Source organism: Ictalurus furcatus, chromosome 27 (genome assembly GCF_023375685.1).
Source record: "Ictalurus furcatus strain D&B chromosome 27, Billie_1.0, whole genome shotgun sequence".
Lineage (NCBI taxonomy): Eukaryota > Metazoa > Chordata > Actinopteri > Siluriformes > Ictaluridae > Ictalurus > Ictalurus furcatus.
This window is the reverse complement of record NC_071281.1, coordinates 7,939,747-7,958,113: the sequence shown is the minus strand read 5'-3', so window position 1 is coordinate 7,958,113 and position 18,367 is coordinate 7,939,747. Positions and strand designations below refer to the sequence as shown.

Here is an 18,367-nt window from a genome sequence, read left to right as displayed (position 1 = left end):
AGTGGGCAGTTTAACTGCTCAGGACAAACAAGGGACTCATGAACAACTCTCACAAAACATAAACACAGTCGCTGATCATCCAGGTAACAACACACAGGATTAATAATCAAGTGTATGTAAACTTTTGAACTGGTTCATTTGTGTAAATTCAGTTATTATTAGGGATGCACCGAATGTTCGGCAACCGAAATTATTCGGCCGAAAATAGTTAAAAAAAAAAAAAAAAAAGCATTTTTGGTGTTCGGCCGAATAAATTTGACCGAACAATGACGTGTTTGATGACGCGACCAAATAGCCTAGCAGCCAGAGTGAGACGCACGAATGTCACGACCTCAATGAGGTTGCGCGCGCATGCGCGAGCTAAGTACAAGACGCACGTGCTCTTCGGATGTTTACTTTTTTGTTTCTGTTCCGGAGTATTCTGTCACATTAGGAGACGTAAGGGAGTAGAGTACGGAAGCAGGTAAAGACGTGTTTATTTAAGGGCAGGCAGACAAATCCAAATCATAATCCAAAAAACAGTCAAGACAGGCAAAGGGACTAAATGAACTAATCTATAGTTTAAACTAACAAAATCTATCAAGGAACATAACATTAACAACGTATCTAACTCTACTATATCTACTCTAATACTCCGCGAGGTGTACAGGGACGCCAGCGGTATATATCCCCAATATAATCAGCCGTATAGAACCCAATAGAACCATTTTCTGCACTCTTGTCAATGCACTTTTTAATGCAGTTTTTAGTTGTAGGCTACAGAGTGTTACATTCTTTCAGCAGTCAGTTATAGAACTAACAGGCTATTCAAGGGGCTCAAAGATGACCACATCAAAATATTTTTATTTTACTCATTTATTTATGTAAAGTTATATTGTGCCTTGTTGGTAGCCTGTGCCTGCTGGAATGAAAAAAAAATGTTCAGTGTTAAATAAATATTTTGAAAGGTAGTTTTTGTAATTGATTTTTTTCTTTGAAAAGCAAGACAAAATAGTAAAAAGCACATTTTGACTATTTAATTTATGCAATGGTGAAAAAAATGGTAAAATGAATGGAAAAAACGTGTTTGTTACATTCGGCTTCGGCCAAGAATTTTAATTTCGGTACATCCCTAGTTATTATTGTGTCTTTTGGACTATATGTGAACATCTGCTATGTGATATAGCTTATTCAGGGCAGTACTAAATTAAAACAAAAAAACAAAATGCAATTTTTATGATCCCTTTTATTTGTATTATTATTTGAAATGATTAACATTTTGCAGATTCCTGCAGGCGTATGCAAACTTCTGACCTCATCTCTGATTGTTTTATTTAATATACTGTAGATTGAAATCGCACTCTGACTCTCCCTGTACGATGACAATAAAGATATTATTATTCATAAAATTAGATTTCGCGGTCTGGTGTTTCTAGCCAATCAGAACGGCGCACATTTAAAGAGGGCGTGGTTATTTTTTTTGGTTTTGTTTTTTTTGGAACGCGGGTGCGGAACGGAATAACGGTCGCGGCGCGCGCAGGCTTATTAGCTGCAGGTGCACGCGCTGGTTCTGCTCCTTTAAAACGCTGGTGCTCTGTTAAGCATCTCGGGAGAAGCAGCGTCCTCTCAGCGTGCAGCGCGTCTCCTCCTCAACAGCTGCGGGCTTTTATGTGAAGATAACAGCAATAACGACGCCCATAAAGGTAACGCGGTATTCTATGTGTCTTTCTGTGAAACTGAAGGTTTTATTGTAGCATGTGTGTGTGTGTGTGAGTGAGAGAGAGAGAGAGAGCAGCATCTTCCGGCGGCGTTATGTTTATACATTAGCCCTATAGCCTGGTAATGTTCCGTGATTAGTGTGGGATTTAACCCATGCCTGCTTTCTCTGTCCAGTTTATTTAAGCTCATTTACACTCTCAGGCTGTGTGTTAAATACATTTCCACCCCATTTCCACCCAAATATAACCTGAAAATGACTGAGCATCGTCATTAAGTTTATTGTTTGTTTTTATGACTATCAGCCGCGAATAAACTGTGGCGTTCAAACTTGTGTATAAAATGTGTGTTGAATTATTTTCCTGTTATTCTCCGACAGAAACGCTGCGACTCTGAAGTACACATGAAGTCGCCTACTTTAAAGAGGTTTAATCACTGGTGATGGTAATTTGCCAATTAAATAAAACTTTTATTATTTCAGAATCTATTATTAGTGCCTAATCTGTTTGCTTTAGGATTTTAACAAGTGAAGTTGAATTGTTTGTTGTTCCAGGATCTGAATCCTGCTCATTAATATTGGATTTGATTTGACTTGGTCTAGTGGAATTATGTGAAAAGGAGTACAGAGTAAAGCATGAGCATGTTAATTATTATGTATCTGATGTGTAATAGATCATGTCAGGGTTGTTTTGTTCCCATCCCAGTCACTGACTGATTATAACGTGTAATAGCAGTGTCGTAAACATGTTATAAGCTTTAAGATTGCTATTACAAACAACATCCGTGCAGCTTTTTTTCTCTTTCGTGAACTGCGGCGTCTTAAAGGATGTGTGAGTGAGAAGGTGATCCATGTGGGAACCACACCTTCCCTCCATCCACTCAGGGTCGTTCAGTGACTGGTCTATGCATGGAAGAATGGATAAGTATATAGATTTTATATAGAAATATAGATCTATCTGTATGGTAATGATGTAAATCTGGGGTAAAAAGAGATGGAGAAAAGGAAAGGGAGAAAGAGATGGAGTCGTTTGGAGAAAAGGAAAGGGAGAAAGAGATGGAGTCGTTTGGAGAAAAGGAAAGGGAGAGATGGCAGTGAGAATGCTGAAGAGATACAGTACTTGTTCTACGCATGTGTGTGTGCCATGTTCTCTTATCCCACTGGGTGGATATGTCTCCACGATGGTAACCTGCTGTTAACTTGGCCAAGCTGCACCACACACACACACACACACACACACACACACACACACACAGACACACACACGCACACACACTCCTCCCCCCAGAGCCCTCGTTATGTCTCTCTGTGCGACTCTGATGATAAAGAACACACCCCGAGTCACATGAGCGCGTCAAAACGTTATTCATGCACCAGCAGGAGCAGGAGAATTTTAAATTGGGCTCTTGTGGGAGAGCTAGAGAGAGGAAAGGAGGAGAGAGACAGAAAGAGAGAGAGAGAGAGAGAGAGAGAAGAGGAGAGGAGAGAGTGAGGGGGAAGGAGGGAAGAGGAGGGAGACAAAGAGAGGGAGTGAGAGAGAGAGTGAAAGAGAGAGGAAAGGAGGCGAGAGAAGAGGTGAGGGAACGAGAGAGAAGAGGGGAAAGAGGAAAGAGAAGAGGAGGGAGACAGAGAAGGGAAAGGAAAAGAGAGGGAGTGAGAGGAAAGGAGAGGAGAGAGTGGAAAGGAGGGAGACAGAGAAGGGAAAGGAAAAGAGAGGGAGTTAGAGAGAGAGGAAAGGAGGAGAGAGAAGAGGAGAAAGAAAGAGAGGGAAGCGAGAGAGAAAAGGAGAGGAGAGAGGAGGAGAGAGAGAGGAAAAGAGGGAGACAGAAAAGGGAAAGGAAAAGAGAGGGGGTTAGAGAGGGAGGGGAAAGGAGGAGAAAGAAGAGGAGAGAGAGGAAAAGGGGGAGAGAGAGGAAAGGAGTGGAGAGAGAAGAGGAGAAAGAAAGAGAGGAAATGAGGGTGGAGAGAGAGAAGAGGAGAGAGAAAGGAAATGAGAGGAGAGAGAGGAAAAGAGGGGAAAGAGGAGAGAGAAGAGGAGAGAGAGAGGAAAGGAGGGGAAAGAGGAGAGAGAAAAGGAGAGAGAGGAAAGGAGGGGAAGAAAGGAGAGAGAAGAGGATAGAGAGAGAGGAAAGGAGGGGAAAGAGAGGAGAGAAAAGAGGATAGAGTGAGAGGAAAGGAGGGGAAAGAGAGGAGAGAGAAGAGGAGAGAGAGAGGAAAGGAGGGGAAAGAGGAGAGAGAAAAGGAGAGAGAGGAAAGGAGGGGAAGAAAGGAGAGAGAAGAGGATAGAGAGAGAGGAAAGGAGGGGAAGGAGGGGAAAGAGAGGAGAGAGAAGAGGATAGAGAGAGGAAAGGAGGGGAAGGAGGGGGAAGAGAGGAGAGAGAAGAGGATAGAGAGAGGAAAGGAAGGGAAAGAGAGGAGAGAGAAGAGGATAGAGAGAGGAAAGGGTGGGAGAGAGAAAAAGAGGGGGAGAGAGACAGAGAATGGATAGGAGGGGAGAGAAAGAGGAAAGGAGGGGAGAGAGAGAAAAAGAGGGAGAGAGAGAGACAGAGACAGAGGAAAGGAGAAGAGAGAGAGAGAGAGGGGAGAGATGAAGGGAGGAAAGGAGGGGAGAGAGAGAGGGGAAAGGATGGGAGAGAGGAAAGGAGGGGAGAGAGAGATGAAGGGAGGAAAGGAGGGGAGAGAGAGAGGGAAGGAAGGGAGAGAGGAAAGGAGGGGAGAGAGAGATGAAGGGAGGAAAGGAAGGGAGAGAGGAAAGGAGGGGAGAGAGAGAGAGGGGAGAGAGAGAGAGAGATGAAGGGAGGAAAGGGAATTCCATTCTTTTCAGAAGCATTTAATTGAATTTTCCAGGAAAGAATAAAGTGGTGTTTTTGTTTTTATCTGGAGATGAGCGCTGGCTGAAAGGATCCCTGAACTCAAAGTGGGATTTTTAAACGGTGCCTCATTCTGAATAGGTCCTTTTTTAGACTTTTTTTTTTTTGTAGACTTTTTTTTTTTTTGGACTTTTTTTAAGCAAATTTGTTATCCCAGCACAAAAATCACATTTCCTCTTTAAAACCGAGACGTTCTCAGTGCAACTGTAAAAGAAATTGATTCTGGGAGTGTTATGGATGAGCTCAGTTTGTGTTTTCTCAAGATCAGCTCCACAGCTTTAAACCTGTTACCTCTGAGATTAGACGATGATGTGACACCTGGAAACTTTTAGACACAGAGCCTGTGTGTGCTAAGATATGTAGCTAGGTAACTCAAGTGACAGTAGTGAAGAAGAAAATGTTAAGCATTAGGTGTTCATTGGATGAGTTTAGCTAATGTTATATAAATCCCTGAAATATGGTGATGCAAATCAAGAGTCAGATATTGAAATCTCTATTGCATCTGTAATGTGACACATGCAAGCTACCTTACTAAAGGTTGACTAGCTGGCTAGCTATTTAGGATGACAGGAAGTACGGAATGAAACACCGTGGAGCATGCTGTTATAGGAAAACAATCAACAATAGCGTGGTGTGATGCTGTCTCTCCTGAAGCGGAGTTCCTTTAACCATCCTGAAGTTGATTATTATGTTCCTATGAAACTGTGTTTTTTTCCTATTATACCCCTGCAATTTACCAACGATTTCCATTTTTATTTAATACTGAATTCCTCATCTTGCTTTTAACAGTTTAGTTTAGACTTTTAACAGTCTCTGTTTATCTCTTCTTGAAGACCAATAAATGCAGCTGAGATTTTGCTTCTGCCCTTGAAGATATTCACAATTCAGAAAAACTATACTAGCTGTTAAAAATCACTGGACACTCCTTCCATAGGTGTTAAATAAACATATAATTAAAAATATATATATTATTATTAGTCATAGAATATGTGGCATTATTATTAAAGTCATAGACTATGTGGCATAATTCAGACCAAGAGCAGACCGTCTGATGCAAAAAGAAGTCTCTGAGAACCCCCAAATTTCATCACAGGATCTGCTAGTAAGTCTTGCAGCTGTTGGTGTCAAAGTGCATGCTTCTACAATCGGAGAGAGATTGCATAAATTTGACCTGCGTGGGAGGCGTACCAGGAAAAAGCCTTTGCCAGACTACAGTTTCCAATGAGCATATAGGCAAAGCCCAGGCCTTTTAGAATAATGAATCCAATAATGAATAGACAGATGAATCAAAGATAGAGTTGTTTGGCCACAGTAACAGCAGATATGTTTGGTGCAGACCAAAGACAACTTTTCAGGAGAAGCACCGCGTACCAACTGTGAAGCACAGTGGTGGAAATGTTATGGTTTGGGGTTGCTTAGCTGCCTCAGGGACTGGACAGCTTGCATTCATTGATTCAACTCTGAACTCTGCTTGAAGATAATGTGAGTCCATCTGTCCAGAAGTTGAAGTTGAACCTAAAGTGGACCTTTCAACAGGATAATGATCCTAAGCACACTAGCAAATCCACCAAGGAATGGCTCAAAAAGAAGAACTGGAGGGTTATGGAATGGCCTAGTCAAAGTCTGGATTTAAATCCCATTTAAATATTCTGGGGGGATTTGAAACGGGCAGCACATGCCAAAAAACCCTCAAACATCTTGCAACTGAGAAAATATTGCATGGACGTGTGGACACAAATTTAAGGGTTAATTAAGTGAATTGTGTGACTAATATATATATATATATATATATATATATATATATATATATATATATACACACACACACACTTTTCAGAGAATCAGCATCACATTTGAAATTAACCTTGAAAAAAATCTCTGAAATGTTTTTCAGACTTTCAGGGAATTGCCACATTTGCTCTACAGAGATCAGACTTCCATAAATATTTGTATACTGTGAGATATGCTGTAATTTAATACAATTTTGAAAGTATCATGATATATCAATTTTAGCTATATGACCCACTTTTATATAGGTATAACAACTAAACAGTTCTTATTGATTTTCTGGTGCGTAGTGTTTTTTGCTGATATATGACATCAGAGGAAGCGTTTGGCATTGATTAAGTGGAACCTTTCTGCCACTAAAATACAGAGAGGAAAGTCTGTCCCTTATCAGTGCAGATGGACAATTTTTTTCCAGTTGGAGGGAAGCTATAGTTTGTAATCTCAGGGTGCTATAGAAAGACGAGTCTTTGGGAAAGGAAGGGCATTAGAGGCTATTAGCTGATGAATGTCGTCATTTAATCAGGGCCTTAAGAGCTGGCACTTTATTAACCTCACTGCAAGGATTCTCTGATTCTGCTCCAACCTGGCTCGCTCAGAATTTAAATCAGCGTTAATGCTGACTCTTTTTAGCTGGGCAGACTTTCAGAATACTTTGGCTTTTAAACCTGCTTGTGTGTGTGTGTGTGTGTGTGTGTGTGTGTGTGTGTGTGTGCCATGTTATTTTGTTTGCTTAATATTCTTAGTTGGTGCTAACAAGGCTCTCTGGAGGCTTTTCTGTCCTTGTGCATGTTGTGACTATGCCTGTGCTGATATTAAGTTTTACCTTAGGATATATGGTTTTATAATCAGTCGATGATGTTGTAATCAGAAATCAGTACTAAATAACAAAGTATTCATCAGTTCTGTCCACCATGATTTTCAGGGAACTCTTGATTGGTGACAGAATTATGGGATTGACTTCCTAAAAAAATGGGCCAATTTGTTAAGAATAGTATGTATCTGTTATATCTCCTGAATGCACGGTGATGAGATTTTAAATATAGTCAGGTCCATAAGTACTTGGACAGCGACAAAATTTTCGTAATTTTGCCTCTGTACACCACCACGATGGAAATGAAGCAGTAAAGATGTGGTTGAAGTCTGGACTTTCAACTTTAATTCAGTCCTGTAATTACAGCCTTTGTTTTACAGAGTCTTTCCATTTTCACAGGCGCAAAAGTAATTGGACAAACTAATATAATCATAAATATTAATCTTTTGCAGACAGTGACTGCCTGAAGTCGGGAACTCATGGAAATAAACAAATACTGAGTTTCCTCCCTTGAGATGCTCTGCCAGGTCTTTACTATAGCCGCCTTCAGTTGCTGCTTTTTTGTGGGACTTTCTACATTCAGTTTTTTCTTCAGTTAATGAAATGCATGCTCAATTGGGCAGAGGTCATTGGACATTTAAGAACATTTAATTACTTTGTCTTAAGAAGCGTTTTGTTTCTTTCGCGGTATGTTTTGGGTCATTATCTATCTGTACTGTGAAGCGCCGTCTTATCAGTTTTACAGCATTTGACTGAATCTATAGCTGAAAGTATAGCTATATACACTTCAGAATTCATCCTGTTACTTCTATCAACAGTCACATCATCAATAAACATCTCAGGTAATGGGATTAATGCAGGATGCAAGTGCAGTTTAAGCTTTTTATTAAGAGACACAGCAGACAAATCCAAATCGTAAGGCAAGTTCACGGTCAAAAGAGGAAAGGGGTCAGGCGATCGGTAAACAGGCTATACCAGGCAAAACAAGAATCAGAAACATGCGGACGAAAACAGGATCAAAAACCATGGAACGAGAAACGAGGATGAAAGCCTTAGTACAGCTCTGGCGGAAAACACGGATACACACAATACTTCGCATAGGACAAAGATACACGAGGGGTTTAAATACTAATGAAATCAAAAGTAAAACATAAACAGCTGTGAATAATGATGACACATGAGGGAGACAACCAATAACATAACAAGGGCGGAGACAGGATAAAAACCAAAACAAAACAAAAGTAAACATCAATGTCAATGAAAACCCGGAAGCAGTTCATGCCCGCTGAATGCTTCGGCACTCAGCATGAGGGGAAATCCGTCATAAAACCTCAGTGACCCAGTTCCACTGGCAGCCGTACATGCCCATGCCATAACACAGGCCTTTTGGTGTTTCTGATCTCGCCATTCCATTCCTTCTTTTTAAGAATGTATGAAATTGTTGATTTGGCCACTCTTAAAGTATCTGCTATCTCTCTGATTTTTTTTTTTTTAGCCTAATGATGGCCTCCTTCAGTTGCATTGGCACATCTTTGGGCAACATATTGAGAGTTCCATGAACAGCTACCAAATGCAAATTCAATGCTTGGGATGAATTCCAGACCTATTATCTCCTTAACTTGTCATGAAATAACGAGGAAACAGGCCATACCTGGCCATGAAACTGCTTATCAGTCAGTTGTCCAGTTACATTTGAGCCTGTAATGGTTAATTTTTGTTAAACCTCGTATTAAAGCTGAAAGTCTACACTTCAATCACATCTTGATTGCTTCATTTCAAATCCATTGTGGTGGTGTGCAGAGGCAAAATTGCAAAATTACGGATCACCTCTATGCTGCTTTTATCAGAACTTTGTATAGTTCCAAACTTCAGAGTTAGTTTGAGAATTATTGACCGTAAGATTGCCTTCATTTCTTTTTTCTTTGCTCTCCTTCACGGGGGACTGATGTTTACTTTTGACATGAAAGAGCAGCTAAATATGGGTGAATACCAGCTTCTTTTCAAAAGCTCTAATGAAATTTGGCAGCTGCAATTATGCACTTGGAGCGAGACAGGCTAATTTAGAGCAGTTTCTGCCTGGTCTGATGTGTAGGGGCTTTGATGTCTTGGACATATGCTCTTTCTCTCCGTCCCAGTCTGCTACTGCAATGGACTGACTGCTTCCTTCAAGGATGAATAACCTTTGTGGAGATTTAATTATTCAGTTAGAGTTATTGTTCAGTATTTTCTCAAGGTTTTAATGGTTTCACTGCACACAATTGATTAGGGCTGCCCAAAAAGTGTATTAAAAACACAGTCTCAATTTGTTTCTCAGTGCATTCACTCTTATGGAGAAGATTCCATGCCAGAGTGAAAAGCAATCCCACAGGTGAAACAACGTGAAATTCAATACTCACAACAAATATGAACAGTAATATGAACCAACTTTAACAGCAATCCACAACACTGTGATTCTGTTTATGATTACAGAGGTGAACCAGCATGAAATGTTATACACAAACAGTAGCCTATTGCTTTACTTTAGTGACACGAAGAAAACGCTACACAATGAAAAGCAAAACCTTCATCGCTTTGCTCTTACATGGCTCGACGTCTCCAGTAAAAAACGTTCCACACAGGATTGCTTTTCCTAAAAAAACCCCAAATGTAATTCTCTGTTGCATTGCATTTTGCTTTTATCAGTACAGGGAAATTGTGCAGCAACACAAATGCAGTTACCACTGATGTACCACATGACCCCTCACACACACCTGAAGGGGAGACACAATAACCCAAACACCTACAGTTGCAATCAAAATTATTCAACCCCCATTGCAAATCAGGTTTATTGTCAAAATTTACAGACTTCAGGGCTCCAGATGGCGACTAAAAAGGTTGCCAATGCGACTAACTTTTTAATTTTGCGACCATGTTTTTTCTGCCAGTCGCCAGTGGCCACCGTTACCCACAAACAAAATTTAAAAACAAATTAAACAGAAATTACCATACGTCTTGTGTTAGGCTACTGAACTCTCATCTCCTCTTGCGGCTGCGTCTACCTGCCTTATCTCGTGCACTCCTGTATGGTTTCCAATAAATAAACTCTGCACTCTTGTCCTGCAGGGGTTGAAGCGTCGGCTGTATAGATGAACAGAAACAGGTTTAACGTCACGTTTATCGAGTTAAAAAGTTGGAAGTGTAAACTTTATTAAAGGTGTTTAATTTAGTTTGATGTGGTTTAGTTCGTTGGAATTTGAATGTATACGTTATATGTAGGCTAGCTAACTGCGTAGTTAACTAACGTTAGCCAGCTGAGAAGAAAACGAAATATCAGACTTTTTCTCATTCCCTGCCCGTCCAAACCCTGCCTCCTCTACATCAGGTGCCGACGATGTTGAGACCAACTCGACCAGTGAAAGTTCTCAAGTGACATTTGAGTCATCCCAGCCCATTTCAATCGGTGTGCAATCTTTTACACATGATGACAGCCAAGCGCAGCGAGTCGAGTCTTCTTCTCCCGTCCCTGCGGCTCCCGTCCCGACACGACAGTTTAAATCAGCTTGGCTACGTTATGACGATGGGAAAATGTACTGCACCTTTTGTGCTAAAGCAGGACAAGATATTGCTGGGAAAACAGAGTTCATTACCAGTTCGAATCATTTTAAAAAAGAAACCTTGAAGATGCATGGTGACAGTAAAAAACATAAGAATGCCGGGGATTGTGTCATTGCTAGGTCTGCCCCTCCTGCCACCCCAGTGGTGAAACCAGAGCAACGTGCTAATGATAAAGTCGCAGAAAAACAGATGAGGGAATTGAAAATAAAATTCAATGCAGCCTACATGACTCTGAGCCTGAATAAGCAGGAAACAACTAATTGTACATAGTTGAATAAAAAAGTGAAAAAAAGAAACAAATGACTGGACATTTGAGTATTTACGGTGATATGATTCAATATGATATACCCAACATTGCACATATCGTGTATGTAAAGAATACATTGTGTAAACTATGGGAGGCAGAGTAAACAATGGCAGACAGTACAGAGAGGAAAGAAAAGGCAATGTGAGGTAGCCGTTTAACAATGATATCATCATATGTCATATGATGTCACTATATTTTAGCTCCTGAAAATTTGAATTGGGTTTAGGTGAAAATATTTTAGGTTTAGGAGCCAATGGCTCCTAGATTTTTTTTTTTTTTTGCCTGGAGCCCTGGACTTTCAGCTGTTTGCAATGAACAAATTAAACAAAAGCATGGCAAGCAGCTTTAGTACTCGGCAGAGAAGCCTTTTACTGTTATGACCTGCTGCAAATGAGATGCATAGCTTCTGGCAGTGTTTCTGAGGAATCTTAGCCCATTCCTCATGAGCAATGGCCTCCAGTTCAGTAATATTCTTGTGTTTGCGTGCTGCAACCACCTTCGTCTAATCCCACCAGAAATTTTTTATGGGGTTCAAGTCAGGTGACTGTGATGGCCCTGTAGAATCTTCCAGGCTTGCAACCAAGCCTTGGTGGAATTTGAGGAATGCTTGGGATCATTGTCCTGTTGGAAGGTCCAGTAATGCCCAAGTTTCAGCTTCCTCACAGACAATATGACGTTTTCTCCTAGGATCTCCTTATACTTCAGCGAATCCATCTTGCCTTCCACACGCTGCAGTTTCCTGTGCCAGAGGATGCAAAGCAGCCCCAGAGCATCACAGAGCCATCACCATGCTTGACTGTGGACAGAGTGTTATTTCTTCATTCTTCTTCCTCCGGATATACCGCTGGTCCATCGTGCCGAAAAGTTCCAGACTTGTTTCATTGCTCCACAGAACAGACTCCCAAAACTTCTGTGGCTTATTTATAGGATTTTGAGCGACTTTTCTTGTGCTTTTCGGTCAGTAGTGGTATACATCTTGGAGTTCTGGCACGGAAACCTTCTGCGTTTAGTACGCACCTTACTGTGCTCACTGAAACCTCAGTGCCTGTTGCCACCAAGTCTTGCTGCAGGTCTTTTTCAGTCACTCGAGGGTTTTTCACAACCTGCCTTCTCACAAATCTGCTTGCAGCCATTGACAGTTTCCTTTTTCTGCCCTGTCCAGGTATTTCATACATTTTTTACCCCTAGCCAGTTCAGATATTTCATGCGTTCCAGCTCAGTCACACCTGGTGCGACTAATGAAGCCCTTGATTAGATGCATTAGGTGGGATTGAGACAACACCTGTTTTGCATATTTGTGCTATTGTGAGGGAATCTATTCAGGGGTTGAATAATTTTGAGACTGGAGAAATCATTATAAGTTGCATTTTTAGTTGAATTTGGGGAAACCACTTGAAGCATTCATTGTGTTGAACTATTTCAGTTGCTTTTGTTTGATATGTTCATTGCAAACAGCTGAAAGTTGTACATTTTGACAATAAACCTGATTTGCAATAAGTGTTGAATAATTTATATTGGAATTGTAATTGCCCTGACTAATTATTTGATGAGCCATTAACAATGCTGGTTTCTTTTGAACTTCAGAAGGACACACTGTGCTCTTGGCACCCTAATATGATTATACAGTTACTTTTGCTATTGAACTACAAATGTACCACTGTGTCAGTCATTCAAAAGGCAGACAAATATTTGATGGGAAATATCAAGGAGTAATGCTAGAAGGAACATATAGTTCCTTAAAAAAATTGGTCAGTGATTCATGAGTAAGAGTTATGTTCTTAATTCTAAGCCAAATTTCCATTTCATCAAGAATCATGCAGCCATTGAATTGATGAACACTGCAGTGGAAAATTATTAATATTGTGCTCTCGACTGAGCTCTAACAAGGGTCATTTTTACATTATTAAATTCTCATTCAGTTTGGTTTGTAAAGAGTATGAGTAATGCTCAAGGTTGAACTTTCTTGTTGTTTTTTTCTTTGTATTTGCCCCTGAAATATCTAAACACTGGACTTGCATTCAAATACATTTTTCAACACATTCATCAGATAGAAATGCTTCCTACACTTCCAATTCTACTCCTGAGGTCTGCAGTTTTCAGTGATCATCTAATGAACTTGATCCGGCAAGATATTGGAGTAGGAGTGAATTAAAGTTGCCAAAGAAAAGTAAAAGAAGGAGAAATCGATGGCTAAGGACACTTTCAAACAGTATTGGAACTCAGGGTGAGACATCAGTATTGAGCTGCGTTCACGCCATGTCGCAATTACCGTAATTATGAGATTCCGACTAATTACGAGAACTCGAAATTACAACTTGTTAACCAGGAATTTACTGAGAGCTCTGACTGACTTGAGTACCACCTGAGTGCTACAACATCATGCGGAAACACTCACAATGTAGTTAAGTAGTTATCTCATAATATTTCTGTGTAATAATTTGTAGAATCCTCTATTTTAAATTCGTATAATTGATATTATTAATGTTTTAATAATGCAAGATTAATCTGAAAATAAACGAAAGACATATATGTATTTTGCAGTTATCAACAACATCATCTCACACAGGTCCGAGGACGTGAACAGCTCCGAATAGAACGTCCAGGTTGTCATCTATTATATAAGGTAATTCCGACATGGCGTGAATGCAGCATTGTATGTGCTTTAAAACAACAGGTGTGCAGTACATAAAGAGCAGAAATCCTGTTCAGGTATTTATGGCCATATTTGTGTTTGCCATTTATAGTATATTTTTCGTATTCAAGGTTTTTTTTAAAAAGGAGCAAAATGAATCCAATAAATACAGAACAGTTACTCGAAATATTCAATACACACTACCCAGACTACCAATTATTTCTTGATTAAATAGCCTATATGATTAAAGAATGAAATAATGCACATCTTGAGGTATGATTTTGCTTCCCTATCACATAACAGCTACCAATCTGGGAATGCACAATCTTCCAAGTACAGCTGAATGCACTTGGAAGAAGGCACTAACTTTACACGAGTGCACCTCGCCCTCATAAAACACCCTCATTCTCACCCAGAGAGTGACTTATGCTTTCTTGGGCTCTTGCCCACTGATGGCTATGGCATTGTCAGAATTCAAATGTGCGAGGTATTACTCAATATGTGTATAAGGTGTATAAGGCTTCAGCCTATTCTCTGGATATTGTGAGCTCAGATCCTAGCAATGCCAGAGCCGTCTACAGCAAGGAGTATTATAAAATATTATTGGCCCTGGTGGAAAGGATGGCATTGCTTCCCTCTCTGTCATTTAATGTGACACAATTGCAGGTGTCTGGAACTGGAGGCAACAGGATGGAAATATGTAGCCTTTTAATTAGGGCTGTTCCAAATATAACTGTCAGAATCCATGGCTTGGTCAAGGCACAAGCAGACACAGTTAACATAAGCATATCCATAATCATTATCCAAATTCAGGTCAGGCAGGAAAAGGTCAGAGCACGATTATAACCAGGATCTAAGAATAAACGGGTACAAGAAGCTAGGAAATAAAATTATGAAGATCCTACAGAAACAACAAATACCACTTTCAAATAGAAATGTGTATATACACAGACTGCACACATTACAGAACCAGCCAAGTGTGACAAACTAAACATGACTTAATTACAAGGGACATGTAAAAACAATAATAAGGCTGAAGAGCAAGGCAGGTGCTGAAGAAACAAAGAAGTAAACCGGATCCTTTTATGGCACCTGTGGTGTTAATCTAACAAATAATGAAGCCATATTCATCTTTTGGCTGTGAATAATGTAAAGCAGCAATGCTGACTAAGTAAGAAAAAAAATCAACACCACATTTACCCCCCCCCCCCACCGCCAACCACCCCGAAATCCATCAGATTGAGACAGGCAGCTGAAGGTGCATTTTCCACACACGCATTAACATTATCCTCAGCTGAGCAGTGTAACCTCGCCTCCAGACATCGGCATTCAGACTGTGTTTGTACCTTCGCTCAAATGAAAATGCCTGGCAGAATTTGTGAGCAAGTCACTAGCCTGCCTTACATGACAATCGCAGCTATTTCTTGGAAAATTTCACCTTGAAAAAAGGCAGAGCTATCAAGCCTGTAGGCACATCACTGATAGAGAGAAGGATATGCACTGTATTCAGATTACAGCTCCATGATCTAGTTGATATTGAAGGAACTTGTGAACTAAGGTGGAATCTTGCCATTCAGCATCATATTTTGGGTCAAGAAGAGTTCTTTAATACAATTATTTGAATTGAGGCAGAGCACTAATCTGTTTCTCTCTTTGTTGTTGTCAGGCAGCAGAGACGGCAACAGTCGCAGGTAGTTTTCTTTATTTTTACTCAGTCAACCAAATCCAAATCGATAGACAAAAACAGGGTCAAGAATCAAGCAGAGCTCAGGCGATATACAAAGAGGACAATGTAGGCAAACTCATAAGCAGGAGAGAGAATGAATCTCTAAACCAGAAGGCATATACAATGAATCAAGGCTGGATCGTGCCATTTGAGTTCCTAAATTTCAGCTACCTAGTCTGGCCCTGGTGATGCAGCTATATGATCAGCTACTCCTTATTGAGAAACAATATGTTCTCAGGTGAAGCAAAATGAAGCTTCAGGACTGCAAAAGTAATAATGTAATAACAGGTATTGAATGTATGGAATTGAATATCTTTTAATTAAATCAGCTTGAGCCTTTGACTGAAATGGTATACCCGTATGTGCATGTGTACGAGGGGGGAACCCAAAAAATTCCTGGAATTGTTAAAAAAAAAATACTTTAATGAAACTTGCAGCATTTCTCCTTTAATCCCCTTTAAAGTACTCTCCTTGTGATGCAATATACTTGTTCCAGCATTTCTCCGATTCCTGGAAACATTTCCATCTTTTGTCATTATGTTTAGAGCTTTCTGCTTTTTTTTCCCCTGGATTTCTTCCACAGTGGTGAATCTTTTCCCGTTCAATCTCATTTTTCATTTCAGAACAAAAAGAAGTTGCATGGAGCGAGTACTGGCGAATATGGTGGATGTGAAGCGATCAGCGCATTGTTTCTGGTTGATAAAGCAGTGTGTGCAGGTGCATTGTTGTGGTGCACGATCCAATTTTGGGTGCATCACTTCTCCAGATGTTTTTTCCTGATTTCCTAGGTACGCACGCCACACTCGAATTCCAGGAATTTTTGGGTCTCCTCTCGTATGTGTATGTGTGTGAGGGTGTGTTCTGCTTCCACACAGAAAGGGAACTACACGCCTCTCACATGTATCTCACTCAATTAGAATGAGTCATGTATCTCAAGCAGAACAGCTTCCACTTGCCGCAAATGCCTGTTGTGTGTCTGTAGAAAGAAATGCCTGAAACAGTACAAATTGCACTGACAGCCTCCAGGCAGTGTGATTCAAATGTGGAAGAATTACACAATATTGTTATCACAGACCCCTCAAAATATCAGTGTTTGTTTATTCAACATTAGCGTTGTTGGTGCTGTGTTTGTGCTCCTAAGATCATGTTGGTTCTGCTCGGAAGGTTGTGTAATATTGATTTTTCCATGATAGTGCTTTACACACTAAAACCCTGATTAATGAGTTAAGCAGCTAGAAGAAGGTATAAAAAAGCAAACCCTAAACTGTGCACCGTGACACTGTGTTTTAACGTAATTGGTTTTTACGGATAAACAGCTGTAATGTCATCTAGCAACAGCTTTAGACATTAGTTTCTGCAGGACCAAACAATCAATTATGAGTCAGTCTTCAGCCATGTCCACACTAATATGGCCATGTCAGCCATGTGAGCACTAATACGGGATACGGGGTTTTTTTGTGTGTGTTTTGGCCTTAAAAGCGATGCAGAAAATATCAATGTGCAGGAAAAACCTTTTGTTATGAGAACAGTGTTTTAAAATATTAGTGTGAATGTTATGGCAACTTTTTCCAAATTTCAACCGTATTCAAATTCTGTTTGTAAATAGGAAATCAAATGTGTATTTGCAATTGCATTTTCTATACGAGCGAATATTTTAAGACATAGTTCAAATTAAATGAAATAAAACCCCTGTATTTAACTTTGCGTTTTCCTGCACCGCTGCCAAACAATGGCTATACAATGGCTGCCAAAATTAAAATGCAAATGTAAGTTTATTTCATTTTCGAAATTTCATTTTCAATGTCAATTTCAGATTGAAAGTGAATTTACTGATACGTAAATTGTTTACGGCATAGTATGGTCAGCCTTGTACACGGCAAGATAAAAAATAGAGAGAAAGACTTTTTCAACTGTCCTGATGCATCATGAAACTGACTATACATCTCCTTTGCTCTTCAGTGGGGAAACCAATTTCATTTCAGGTTTAAGAAGAATGAGAATATTACATTTTCTACCCAAACACGCACAAAATTCACACACTCAAAGGTATTTGCATGCACAGTTCTCCATAAGCGATCCATAAAACTAATGGATTTCCCTAGTGAAGTTCTTCACTTCCCTTCTCGACACATGGTTATGTGGATGGTCAAGCATTTTCTTTTTTAAAAAGTAACATTTACCTGTTATTGTCATCGTTCATTTGTCACTGAATATTGCAGCATCAAAATACCATGTATGGACTATTGCACTGATATATCATGCAAGCTTAAGCCAATCCCATGGTTCTATTTAAAATCGATGTAATTGTGAAAAACGTGGTGGACAGAACTTAGAAAGAATGTTTTTGTATGCTAGTATTTTTAAGTACAAGCTGATGATAATATTAAACCTGTGATAAAGGTTAAGCAATTATTGGCATTTGAAAATTTAATACACACAGATGTCAAGTCAGAAGTTTTTAGGTGCTTTAAAAGTTGTGTGCTTTGTTCCACTGAACTAATTGAATTTTTGCTGTAGCGCGTACTGTAGTCTTCTGATAAGTGATGGTGCTGTGCTGTTCGTTATAGAGGTCGCTGGGTCATTTCAGAAGTGCTGACTGTGCTGTTCAGTTCCTGCGTTCACTGTAATATTGAGGTCAGGGAGGCTGACACCTACATCTATAATGTTCTGTTGCAGAACGCAGAGGCTCGGCTTCTGCAGAATGAAGCTGTTAATGAATTAATCTCTAAATGTGCCATTTTGGCATATAATAATAACTCTTAATCCCAGTGATAGAGGAGTGGCTCCTGTAACTGTCAGACTTAGTGAAAGAGGTGTGGCTCCTCAAAGCTAAAACATTTGTCAGTCTCACCCTAACAGTTTGCTGGTCCAGAGGTTCTTGTCCAGATCTCAATGCAGCAGTGTTAAGACCATGTTAAGAGGCATGTCACCCACACAAGCGTGAAT

At 40.0% G+C, this 18,367-nt stretch overlaps 1 protein-coding gene across 1 annotated transcript in view; it reads left to right on the top strand.

Annotated features, from left to right (window-relative positions):
• Positions 1–1,317: 1,317 nt before the first annotated feature.
• apba2b (amyloid beta (A4) precursor protein-binding, family A, member 2b) overlaps positions 1,318–18,367 on the top strand; it is a 125,333-nt gene continuing 108,283 nt past the window's right edge. The window contains exon 1 of the mRNA XM_053616532.1: positions 1,318–1,682. The gene's annotated coding sequence lies outside the window, so the exon portion shown is untranslated. The remainder of the gene's footprint in view (positions 1,683–18,367) is intronic.